Source organism: Gossypium hirsutum, chromosome A03, assembly GCF_007990345.1.
Source record: "Gossypium hirsutum isolate 1008001.06 chromosome A03, Gossypium_hirsutum_v2.1, whole genome shotgun sequence".
Lineage (NCBI taxonomy): Eukaryota > Viridiplantae > Streptophyta > Magnoliopsida > Malvales > Malvaceae > Gossypium > Gossypium hirsutum.
The window spans coordinates 50611036-50625022 of record NC_053426.1 but is presented as its reverse complement, the minus strand read 5'-3'; the positions used below and the strand labels follow the sequence as shown (position 1 = coordinate 50625022).

Below are 13987 nucleotides of genomic sequence, written 5' to 3'. Positions count from 1 at the left end.
TTTCTGCTGTGGTGAATTAGAAAACTTCAAAAAATGTTTCTAAAGTGCAAAGTTTCTTGGGTTTATTAGGTTACTATTGTTGTTTTGTTAAAAATTTCTTGATCATTGCTTCACTAATGACTAGGTTACTACAGAAAAATGTCGAGTTTGTTTGGTCTGATAAGTGCCAACAGAGTTTCGATCAGCTGAAAACCAGGTTAACAGAAGCCCCAATGTTGATTCAGCCTGAGTCTGGGGTAGCATATATTGTTTACAGTGATGTGTCTCTCAACAATTTAGTTGTGTATTTGTAACACCCCTCACCCATGTTCAACGTCAGAATAGGGTTACAAAGCATTACCGTACTTACAACATATTTAAACATACTTTTCACATACATTTAATCAATTCATACAATCATCATTCAATCTCAATCAATTTGTCCCTAATACGAGCCTACTATGCCCTAAACATATATTGGGAGTGGTTTAGGATTAAACCGATAACTTAAGAAACTTTTATGAAACTTTGAAATTTTTTCTCAAAACAGGGGACACACTACCGTGTGGCCAGGCCGTGTGTCTCACACAGCCACCAAACACGCCCGTGTCACTGTCGTGTGGACATTCGAAACAGGAGCACATAGCCGTGTCCCAACCCATGTCCGACCCCGTGTAACTCTATGACTTGGGTCACACAGCAAATAGACATGCTTGTGTGCCCTAAAAATGGCCATACACACTCGTGTACCAGGCAGTGGCTAGGCCGTGCCAAACCTGTAGGGTATACTGACTTATGCCACATGGCCAACTCACATGCCCGTGTGTGAGGCCGTGTAGAGCATACTGACTTGATTTCAAAATCAACTCCAGGGGATACATGACCGTGTACTTGACTGTGTGTCACATACAGCTGAAACACATGCCCGTGTCTCTACCCGTGTGGACAAAAATAGGCTATTTGCGAAGCCAATTTTTGCCACCCAAATTTCAAGTACCTACACCACAATTCAAATGCACCAACTTAAGGCATAATAAGCATTAAATCAATCTCATACCAAGCATATTCCATATCATTTCATTACCCATCAATTCAAAACATAAATACCTAAAATATGTCATCTAAGTTCATACCAATCTTTCTCTTCTCAACTCATCAAAATGACCATTTACAAATATGCATTATTTGATCTATATTTTCAAGCATTTCAACCATTCATCTATCTGGAACCACAAACATACCAAATTTCCAATTCAACCATTAGCAAATCCAACCAATAATCCATAATCAACCCTTCCACAAGAAATATAAACCACATCATAAAATGGCATTAGCACAACTATATACATACATCACCAACCAAGCCAAATAGGTCAACTTACATAGCAATTTACAACATTATAAACACAACTTTTATAAGCCAACAAAAATGGCCAAATTCATAACAACATATACCAAAAAGACCAAGTTCCTATACATGCCATATACTTAATATACCAAAGTTCATACATACCGAGAAATAGGTGGATCGTGTGACGATGTCTCCGACGATCCCGAATCCAAGCTAGCTTTGAAACCACTATAAGACATAGAAAAATAAACGATGTAAGCTATAAAGCTTAGTAAGCTCGTTTGACATAAATTCGATATAATCATAAACATATAATTCAACAATTGAGCATAAGTATAAGAATTCACATCTCAATTACTCATTCAAGAAATTATATAATTTCTTCGCCATTTCTTTGATTCAAAGCTAATATGGTTTATGCACATACCTGTACCATTTCGTATTAATCTCATGCATATTCTCGTCTTTCATTTACCCGTTGAACCATTTGAAATAGAAGTTGGATACTCAAGATTTTCACATGATAAGTACCTATACCATGGCCCGAAGCCAAATCAAGGTAACTTATCTCCAAGGTACTGATATCATGGCCCAAAGCCAAATCAGTCGATATGCATGACCCGAAGCCAAATCGTATAACTCGCACCTGAAGTGCTATATCATGGCTCGAAGCCAACTCAATGTATTCCCTAATGACATGTCACTAGCATCCTAAACTATTCCTAAGGTTAAACCGGGATTTCGAATGTCAAATCGTCTTTGAATCACTATCATTCATATTCAAAGTCTAGTATTCACAATTTATGCAATATCAAAGCATATGAAATACATTTGTATTGAAATTTATCACAAACGAACTTACCTCGAATGTGGAAACGACAAAATGAATCGTTTAGTCAATAACTTTCGTTTTTCCCTGGTCTAGATCTGAATTTCGCTTTTCTTGATCTAAATATATTCAAAATTAACTTATTTAATCATCTCTCTATGCAATTTAATCCAAATCACACATTAGGGCTATTTTACACATTTGCTGTGACACCCCGAACCCGAGACCGTCGCCGGAGTCGAACACGAGGTGTTAACAGACTTCAAACCACTTATTAAAAATTTTTCCAGACAAGCTGCCAATCTGCGTACTAGTCACTTTAAAAATCATATCTTGAGCTCTGGGACTCGAAATCCAGTTCTGTGAATTTTCCCTGAAACTAGACTCATATTCCCATCTACATATTTTTTTCTAGAATTTTTGGTCAGGCCAATTAGTACAGTTTATTAGTCAAAGTCTCCCATGTTACTGGGGTCGACTACACTGACCTTTGTGCATTACGACCTGGATATCTCCCTGTACAGAGCTTCAATACTGATGCCGTTTATTTATATAGAAACTAGACTCAAAGAGGAATCTATACATATATGGCATGACTCCTAATTATCTCTGGTTAATTCATAATAAATTTACAAAGTCGGAACAGGGAACCCAGAAACCGTTCTGGCCCTGTCTCGCGAGAACCTGAATATCTCTTAACATACTGTCCATATGATTGTTTCGTTACTTCTATATGAAAATAGACGCATCGAGCTTCGATTACATAATTTATCCACTATTTAATTCCATTCCTACTAATTGTTGTAATTTTTCAATCCCACGTCACTGCTGCTGCCAGCATCTGTTACTGAAGCAACTATGTCCATTTAGTGATTTCTTATTGATCTAACTAGTAATTCATCATACATATCACAAAATTATAATCATGACTAGCCATACCAAAGGCTAATCATTGTCAAACATCCCCCCCTTACTACACTTTTGCCATAACATAAATTTTAACACCAAAAATAATCAACCATGACATAAAGATCGTATTACCAAGACTTACGACCTAACGTTATAAAACCAAATCCACCCGAACATTTATGCCATTTTCGCATGGCTAAAAGTTTACATACCAAAGTTCAAACATAACATAATAGCCTATACATGCCGAAATGTTCTCCTAGACCAACTAAGAAGAAAGTACCAAAGGTTGCTAGCCGGTGTGATGACTTCGACGACGGCACGATCACGCAAAAAGAGACGAGTCCAAGAAACCTAGAATAGGTGACAAGCAAACACCGAATGAGTATATAACTCAGTAAGCCATAAGCATTCCACAACCATCCATTAATAAAATTATCACAACAGGAAACAATGAAATGAGGTTAAGTACTCCATCCATACCAAACTATACCATAGTTCCTTAAACCCTATGGTTCAATCTCATACCAAGTCCTACATTGACCTTTCATACATCATTTTATTTTCGTTATAATCATACAATTAAACGAACTTTCACCTATTCCACAATGAACCTTATGTACGTGACTTCAACTATAATCGTCACATAGGTTCAAAACTTACCAAGCTCTACTCCAAATATAAACATAGCGCCTATTAGCCATGAACTCAAGGTACTTACCTTTTCCGCTGTCCAAAATTGACTCGGTAAAGCCGCACCCTTCGTGTAAATAATTTATGGAAAATATATATTGGGTTGCACACATAATGTTTAGTAATCACCCACGCACACTCAGTGCCATGCACTTTAAACTCACACACTTAGTACCATGCATTTCAAGTTCGCACACTTACCTTTTTCCGCTGTCCAAAATCGACTCGGTAAAGTCGCACCCTTAATGTAAATAATTTATAGAAAATATATATTGGGTTCGCACACATAGTGCTTAATAATCAACCGCGCACACTTAGTGCCATGTACTGTAAACTCGCACACTTAGTGCTGTACAATTTAAACCCGCACACTTAGTGCCAATCTCATGATCATAAATGTTTACACCCGCACACTTAGTGCCTAAACCAACAACTCAATTCATCTCACCTCTTTTCTTTTTATTCAATACTTTCATCACCCCATGCATACATGTATAAATATATATATTTATCGTTCCATTCAGCATCATTACATAGACGTTATAACCATTTAAATTGATACAAAATATATGCTTAATGACTTACCTTAGGTCGGATGAAGTGATTCCCAATCAACTACTCAATATTCTTTGCTTTGCCTTTGCTTGATTCCCCTCCTTTGGATTCTTGAGCTTGATTAAATAAATAAGTTTTGTAATTTCATTTACCTTGCAAGATACCTATATATATATAAATTTAATAATTCCATTTTTTTTTACAATCATCCTTGTTCAAGACATCCAAGTCTCAACTAATGTTCATATTATATCTCAAAGCCAAATGTATTATCCCTTCCAAAATAATATTATGCCAAATATGATTACATTCAAATATACATAATTATGAATCAAACTCAACTTTGTAAACCAACCTCCTCATTTGGACGATTGTATAGAATCAAAGAAATTTCACCAATGTGCATACTATATAGCCGAATATGCAAGATCAATCTAACATCACCTATGTACCTAATTTTAAATGCCGAATATACAATTTCGATGCAATATCATTTTTTTTTCATTTCATTTGAGCACATAGTTCCTCCACATAATAATTTGGCCGAATGTTTCTACTACCAAAAACTTCACATCTATCCATAATATCATACCAAGGTTCATATATCTATTAGCTATTTCATTACTCATCTTTCTAATATTCCATTCCAAAGCATCAAACACTATCCTCTTAACATCTAACGATCACATCCGAATGCCCATTTTTTTTTTCACCAAATAGAGAAATCACCCTATGGGTTATAATATGGATTTGTCTATTAACTAAATTTAACAAAATTTAATGAAAAATAACATGCAATCTTACCTTGATTAATCCCTTAAGTTGACCAAATGCTTTTTAACCATTTTTCTTTCCTTCTTCCTTTATGTTCGGTTTTGCAAGGAGAAGATGACACTCTCCCACCTTCCATTTCTTATTAATTTATGTTTCTATTTAGATTATTTTATCATTTACCATTATAAAATTGTATTTAACTTGACTTAATGGAGGACCATCATCACATGGCCGGCCACTTCATGAATTAAGGGCATTTTGACATGCAAATCCATACTTTCTCACCTTGTTATTATTTAATCCTTTCAGTTTATCTATCATCTTTTCTAAATTTCTCAACTAAGTCCTTTCATGAAAATCCACATTCCTAAGGCTAATTTTAAACCTTTATTATTTCCACACATACACTACCACATTTAATATATGCAATTAAAATTAAAATAAATTTTCTTGTAACTCGGTTTTGTGGTCCCGAAACCACTTCCCGACTAGGGTCAATTTTGGGCTGTCACAACTCTCCCCCACTCAAGAAATTTTCGTTCCCGAAAATCTTACCGGTGAATAATTTTGGATATCGATCCTTCATAGAGTCCTCAAGTTCCCAAGTGGCTTCTTCAATTCCGTGTTTATGCCACAACACCTTCACTAATGGGATTTTCTTATTTCGCAACTCTTTTACTTCACGCATCAAAATGCGAACCGGTTCTTCTTCATAACTCAAGTTAGGCTGAATCTCGATCTCAGATGGAGTGATTACGTGTGACGGGTCGGACCTATATCGTCGAAGCATCGAGACATGGAAAACATTGTGAATCTTTTCAAGCTCAGGGGGTAAAATTAATCGGTATGCAACTGGTCCAACTCGTTCGGACACTTCGTACGGACCGATGAACCTCGGACTCAATTTGCCCTTACGACCAAATCTAAGCACCTTCTTCCAGGGTGAAACTTTGAGAAATACTTTATCTCCAACCTGATATTCAATGTCTTTTCTTTTCAAATCCGCATACGACTTTTGACGATCCGAAGAGGCTTTCAAACTTTCGCGAATTACTCGGACTTTCTGCTCGGCATCCTTAATCAAATCAACCCCAAAAATTTTACTTTCACTAAGTTCAGTCCAAAATAATGGGGTACGGCACTTGCGACCGTATAAAGCCTCGTAAGGTGCCATCTTAATGCTTGATTGAAAGCTATTGTTATAAGCAAATTCAATCAAAGGCAAATATCTTTCCCATGAACCACAGAACTCTAAGACGCAACATCTCAACATATCCTCGAGTATCTGAATTGTTCGTTCAGATTGACCATCGGTTTGGGGGTGAAAAGCAGTGCTAAAATGCAGCTTGGTACCCAAAGCTTCTTGCAATTTCTTCCAAAATCGCGATGTAAATCTTGGGTCTCTATCTGACACGATAGAAATAGGTACACCATGCAATCGAACAATTTGGGAGATGTATATTTCTGCCAATTTATCGAGCGAAAAATCTGTACGGACAGGGATAAAATGAGCAGACTTGGTCAATCTATCAACAATAACCCAGACCGAGTCTTTCTTATTCTGAGTCAGAGGTAACCCAGACACAAAGTCTATTGTCACTCGATCCCATTTCCATTCGGGTATCATGATTGGCTGAAGTAATCCAGATGGCACTTGATGTTCCGCTTTTACTTGTTGACATATCAAACACCTTGAAACAAATTCAGAAATGTCTCGTTTCATGCCCGGCCACCAAAATTGACGTTTCAGATCGTTGTACATTTTAGTACTACCCGGGTGGATAGACATTCGGCCACTATGAGCCTCATTCAAAATCATCGAAATAAGTTCCGAATTCCTTGGAACACACAAACGACTTCTGAACCTCAAACAATCATCGTCATCCATTTGAAACTCCGATTCCTTGTTCGGAACACACTCAGCCCGTTTTGCAACCAATTCATCATCAACTTTTGGGCTTCACGAATTTGATGAATCAATAATGGTTTGGCTTTTAATTCAGCTACTAACACATTGTCGGGTAGAATAGACAAGTGCACATTCATCGCTCGTAAAGCAAACAGCAATTTTCGGCTTAAGGCGTCCGCAACCACATTAGCCTTTCCCGGGTGGTAATCAATGACAAGCTCGTAATCTTTCAACAACTCAAGCCAACGTCTTTGTCGCAGATTTAAGTCTCTTTGAGTCATCAAATATTTGAGACTTTTGTGATCCGAAAATACATGGCACTTTTCGCCAAACAAATAATGTCGCCATATTTTCAAAGCAAATACGATAGCGGCTAGTTCGAGATCATGGGTTGGATAATTTCTCTCGTGTGGCTTCAATTGTCTCGACGCATAGGCCACAACTCGACCTTCTTGCATCAATACGCAACCCAACCCGAGTAGGGATGCGTCACTATAAATGACAAACTCTTTGCCTGATTCAGGTTGCACTAAAATTGGAGCTTCAGTCAAATGAGTTTTCAGTTGATCGAAGCTTTTCTGACATTTCTCCGTCCATTCGAACTTAGCATCCTTTTGAAGTAGCTTCGTCATTGGTGTGGCTATCATCGAGAAACCTTTTACAAATCGTCGGTAATAACCGGCGAGCCCCAGGAAGCTCCGAACTTCGGTAACATTTCTTGGAGGCTTCCAATTAAGTATGGCTGAAATTTTGCTCGGGCCAACTCGAATACCCGATGCGGATACCACATGACCCAAGAAGCTAACCTCTCTTAACCAGAACTCACACTTACTGAACTTCGCATATAACTGCTTATCCCGCAAAATTTGCAACGCTAATCTCAGGTGTTCAGCATGTTCGGTCTCATCTCTTGAATAGACCAAGATGTCATCAATGAACACAACTACGAACCGATCCAAATAGGGTCTGAAGATCCGATTCATCAAATCCATAAATACCGCAGGGGCATTAGTGAGCCCGAATGGCATCACTAAGAACTCGTAGTGACCGTACCTCGTTCTGAAAGCAGTTTTGGGTACGTCCGAATCTCGAATCCGCAACTGATAATAACCCGATCTCAAATCTATCTTTGAAAACACTGAGGCTCCCTTTAATTGATCAAACAAATCATCAATACGCGGTAACGGATATTTATTCTTTATGGTCACTTTATTCAACTGACGATAGTCAATGCACAACCTCATGGTTCCGTCCTTCTTTTTCACGAACAATACTGGTGCACCCCAAGGTGAGAAACTTGGTCGAGCGAAACCTCTATCCGTCAACTCTTGCAATTGAGCTTTCAATTCCTTTAACTCGGTTGGTGCCATACGATACGGAGCTATCGAAATTGGCGTAGTTCCAGGTACAAGCTCAATACCAAACTCTACCTCCCGAATAGGTGGTAAACCCGGTAATTCTTCAGGAAAAACATCCGGGTATTCACAAACCACCCGCACAGTTTCGGGTTTCTTTTCTAATTCTTTATCATCAAGTACATATGCAAGGTATGCTTCGCACCCTTTTCTTACATATTTCTGGGCCAACATTGCTGATATTACAGCTGGCAACCCCTCCAAATCCGTAGACTCAACTCGGATTACTTCGTTATTTGCGCACCTCAAATCAATAGTCTTGCTTTTGCAATTCACAACCACATCATGCGCGGTCAGCCAATCCAAACCAAGAATAACATCAAATTCATCAAACGGCAGAAGCATCAAGTCCACCGGAAAACAAGAACCTCGAATTACTAGGGGACATCTCTTACACACTTTGTCGACAAGCACGTAACGACCCAAGGGATTTGACACCCGAATTACGAACTCAGTAGACTCAACAGGTAGAGTCTTACTGGATGCTAAGGTTTCACATACATATGAATGAGTAGAGCCAGGGTCAATCAATGCAATCACATTAGTATCAAAGAGAGTGAAGGTACCAGTGATGACGTCAGGGGAGGATGCCTCCTCTCGTGCGCGAATGGCATATGCTCTAGCAGGAGTACGGTTCTCGGCTCAAACAGCCGTATCAGAGACCCCTCTCTGACTACCACCCCTACCTCCTAAAATTCTCGGTGGTCTACCTCTAGTTGTCACTCCACTAGGTCTTGCACCTTGAACCTTATTCTTCTCATCAAGCTCCGTGCAATCTCTAATGAAGTGGTCCTTCGAACCGCATCCGTAACAGGCCCTGTTAATAGACTTACCCCAACATTCACCTATGTGTCGTCTTCCACATTGGGGACACTCAGGTCTCTCTAGACGATTATTGCCCACACTAGCTACCGAAGTAGTTCGGGAGTCCGTCGATGGTCGTGCTCTGATGGAAATTCCCGCAGTCATCCTCGACTTATTAGTGTCCTCCCTAAACTTCTTTACAGCTGAGAACGGAGCTTTACCCGTCGATCTTTTACGATAGTCTCTAGCTTCAAATTCAGCCTTCTTCTTCCCCTTTCCAAGTTCTTCCGCCTTGCAGGCTCGTTCGACAAGTGTCACGAATTCTTTTATCTCCAGAATACCCACTAGTAGCTTTAAATCTTCATTCAATCCTTCTTCAAATCTTTTGCACATAGCAACCTCATCAGCTACACACTCCCGGGCATACCTACTGAGCCTTACGAATTCATGTTCGTACTCAGATACTGTCATACGGCCTTGCTTGAGTTCCAAGAATTCCTTACGCTTTTGATCGATGAACCGTTGACTAATATATTTCTTTCGAAATTCCGCTTGGAAGAAATCCCAAGTAACTCGTTCGTTTGGGACTATGGAAATCAAGGTCCTCCACCAGTAGTAGGCTGAGTCTCGCAACAAAGATATAGCACACTTTAGACATTCATCGGGTGTGCATGACAGTTCATCGAACACCCGAATGGTGTTATCAAGCCAGAACTCGGCCCTTTCGGCATCATCAGTAACTATGGCCTTGAACTCCTCAGCCCCGCGCTTCCTAATCAAGTCTACAGGTGGTTTACTCAGCCTCACAGGATCAGCAACTGATGGCATTACGGGCTCTTGGGGTGGATTATTCAAATTCGGGAATTGTTGGACAGCCGGATTGGTTCGGGCATATTGCGCGACCCACTCATTCATCATGGTAAAGAAGGCTTGTTTAGCCCCCTCACCTTGATTATTCGCAGATGACTGAGGTTCAACAGGCGGCGTCCCTTGTGCAGGAGCAGCCGCTACACTTTCAACGTCATCCGCCAAGGTTCTCTCTACACCGGGATCCATTTACTAACCGAAACAAAAATTTTAACCGTCAGAAGTCATCACACATTTAAACATTAACATTAAGGCATGTATAGCTAGACTCATACGTGCTATGGTAGTCCTAGAACCGACTAAACCATAGCTCTGATACCAATCAAATGTGACACCCCGAACCCGAGACCGTCGCCGGAGTCGAACACGAGGTGTTAACAGACTTCAAACCACTTATTAAAAATTTTTCCAGACAAGCTGCCAATCTGCGTACTAGTCACTTTAAAAATCATATCTTGAGCTCTGGAACTCAAAATCCAGTTCTGTGAATTTTCCCTGAAACTAGACTCATATGCCCATCTACATATTTTTTTCTAGAATTTTTGGTCGGGGCAATTAGTACAGTTTATTAGTCAAAGTCTCCCATGTTACTGGGGTCGACTACACTGACCTTTGTGCATTACGACCTGGATATCTCCCTGTACAGAGCTTCAATACTGATGCCGTTTATTTCTATAGAAACTAGACTCAAAGAGGAATCTATACATATATGGCATGGCTCCTAATTATCTCTGGTTAATTCATAATAAATTTACAAAGTCGGAACAGGGAACCCAGAAACCGTTCTGGCCCTGTCTCGCGAGAACCTGAATATCTCTTAACATACTATCCATATGATTGTTTCGTTACTTCTATATGAAAATAGACTCATCGAGCTTCGATTACATAATTTATCCACTATTTAATTCCATTCCTACTAATTGTTGTAATTTTTCAATCCCACGTCACTGCTGCTGCCAGCATCTGTTACTGAAGCAACTATGTCCATTTAGTGATTTCTTATTGATCTAACTAGTAATTCATCATACATATCACAAAATTATAATCATGACTAGCCATACCAAAGGCTAATCATTGTCAAACATCCCCCCTTACTACACTTTTGCCATAACATAAATTTTAACACCAAAAATAATCAACCATGACATAAAGATCGTATTACCAAGACTTACGACCTAACGTTATAAAACCAAATCCACCCGAACATTTATGCCATTTTCGCATGGCTAAAAGTTTACATACCAAAGTTCAAACATAACATAATAGCCTATACATGCCGAAATGTTCTCCTAGACCAACTAAGAAGAAAGTACCAAAGGTTGCTAGCCGGTGTGATGACTTCGACGACGGCACGATCACGCAAAAAGAGACGAGTCCAAGAAACCTAGAATAGGTGACAAGCAAACACCGAATGAGTATATAACTCAGTAAGCCATAAGCATTCCACAACCATCCATTAATAAAATTATCACAACAGGAAACAATGAAATGAGGTTAAGTACTCCATCCATACCAAACTATACCATAGTTCCTTAAACCCTATGGTTCAATCTCATACCAAGTCCTACATTGACCTTTCATACATCATTTTATTTTCGTTATAATCATACAATTAAACGAACTTTCACCTATTCCACAATGAACCTTATGTACGTGACTTCAACTATAATCGTCACATAGGTTCAAAACTTACCAAGCTCAACTCCAAATATAAACATAGCGCCTATTAGCCATGAACTCAAGGTACTTACCTTTTCCGCTGTCCAAAATTGACTCGGTAAAGCCGCACCCTTCGTGTAAATAATTTATGGAAAATATATATTGGGTTGCACACATAATGTTTAGTAATCACCCATGCACACTCAGTGCCATGCACTTTAAACTCACACACTTAGTACCATGCATTTCAAGTTCGCACACTTACCTTTTTCCGCTGTCCAAAATCGACTCGGTAAAGTCGCACCCTTAATGTAAATAATTTATAGAAAATATATATTGGGTTCGCACACATAGTGCTTAATAATCAACCACGCACACTTAGTGCCATGTACTGTAAACTCGCACACTTAGTGCTGTACAATTTAAACCCGCACACTTAGTGCCAATCTCATGATCATAAATGTTTACACCCGCACACTTAGTGCCTAAACCAACAACTCAATTCATCTCACCTCTTTTCTTTTTATTCAATACTTTCATCACCCCATGCATACATGTATAAATATATATATTTATCGTTCCATTCAGCATCATTACATAGACGTTATAACCATTTAAATTGATACAAAATATATGCTTAATGACTTACCTTAGGTCGGATGAAGTGATTCCCAATCAACTACTCAATATTCTTTGCTTTGCCTTTGCTTGATTCCCCTCCTTTGGATTCTTGAGCTTGATTAAATAAATAAGTTTAGTAATTTCATTTACCTTGCAAGATACCTATATATATATAAATTTAATAATTCCATTTTTTTTTACAATCATCCTTGTTCAAGACATCCAAGTCTCAACTAATGTTCATATTATATCTCAAAGCCAAATGTATTATCCCTTCCAAAATAATATTATGCCAAATATGATTACATTCAAATATACATAATTATGAATCAAACTCAACTTTGTAAACCAACCTCCTCATTTGGACGATTGTATAGAATCAAAGAAATTTCACCAATGTGCATACTATATAGCCGAATATGCAAGATCAATCTAACATCACCTATGTACTTAATTTTAAATGCCGAATATACAATTTCGATGCAATATCATTTTTTTTCATTTCATTTGAGCACATAGTTCCTCCACATAATAATTTGGCCGAATGTTTCTACTACCAAAAACTTCACATCTATCCATAATATCATACCAAGGTTCATATATCTATTAGCTATTTCATTACTCATCTTTCTAATATTCCATTCCAAAGCATCAAACACTATCCTCTTAACATCTAACGATCACATCCGAATGCCCATTTTTTTTTTTCACCAAATAGAGAAATCACCCTATGGGTTATAATATGGATTTGTCTATTAACTAAATTTAACAAAATTTAATGAAAAATAACATGCAATCTTACCTTGATTAATCCCTTAAGTTGACCGAATGCTTTTTAACCATTTTTCTTTCCTTCTTCCTTTATGTTCGGTTTTGCAAGGAGAAGATGACACTCTCCCACCTTCCATTTCTTATTAATTTATGTTTCTATTTAGATTATTTTATCATTTACCATTATAAAATTGTATTTAACTTGACTTAATGGAGGACCATCATCACATGGCCGGCCACTTCATGAATTAAGGGCATTTTGACATGCAAATCCATACTTTCTCACCTTGTTATTATTTAATCCTTTCAATTTATCTATCATCTTTTCTAAATTTCTCAACTAAGTCCTTTCATGAAAATCCACATTCCTAAGGCTAATTTTAAACCTTTATTATTTCCACACATACACTACCACATTTAATATATGCAATTAAAATTAAAATAAATTTTCTTGTAACTCGGTTTTGTGGTCCCGAAACCACTTCCCGACTAGGGTCAATTTTGGGCTGTCACATTTGCCCCTAAACTTTCACATTTTTACAAGTTAGTTATTATTACACAAAATCACAAATTCATGCAAATTTCAAGACACCCATGCTTATCTGAATTAATATTATGCCCCTAACATCCTATATTTTTCATTTATTTCACATTTTATCCACAAAGTTTCAACATTTCTCAATTTAATCCTTATTTTGCAATTTCACTAAAAATCACTTGACAAAACTTGTATATCTATCAACAAGCATTCATAATCTATCAAGAAACTTCAAAATACACATGTTTCATCAATGGAATCATTCAAAATCTTTAACAGTTTTGCAAAATAGTCCCTGGGATAGCTAATACTA

General features: G+C 37.9%; 1 long non-coding RNA gene across 1 annotated transcript; it reads right to left on the bottom strand.

Moving 5' to 3' along the window:
* Nucleotides 1-11423: 11423 nt before the first annotated feature.
* LOC121218547 (uncharacterized) lies at nt 11424-13469 on the bottom strand. The gene is made up of 3 exons (XR_005914933.1): nt 13168-13469; nt 12394-12479; nt 11424-11469 (listed from the first exon to the last, which is right to left on the bottom strand). It is a non-coding gene; the product is annotated as an uncharacterized lncRNA (long non-coding RNA).
* Between the last annotated feature and the right edge of the window lie 518 nt (nt 13470-13987).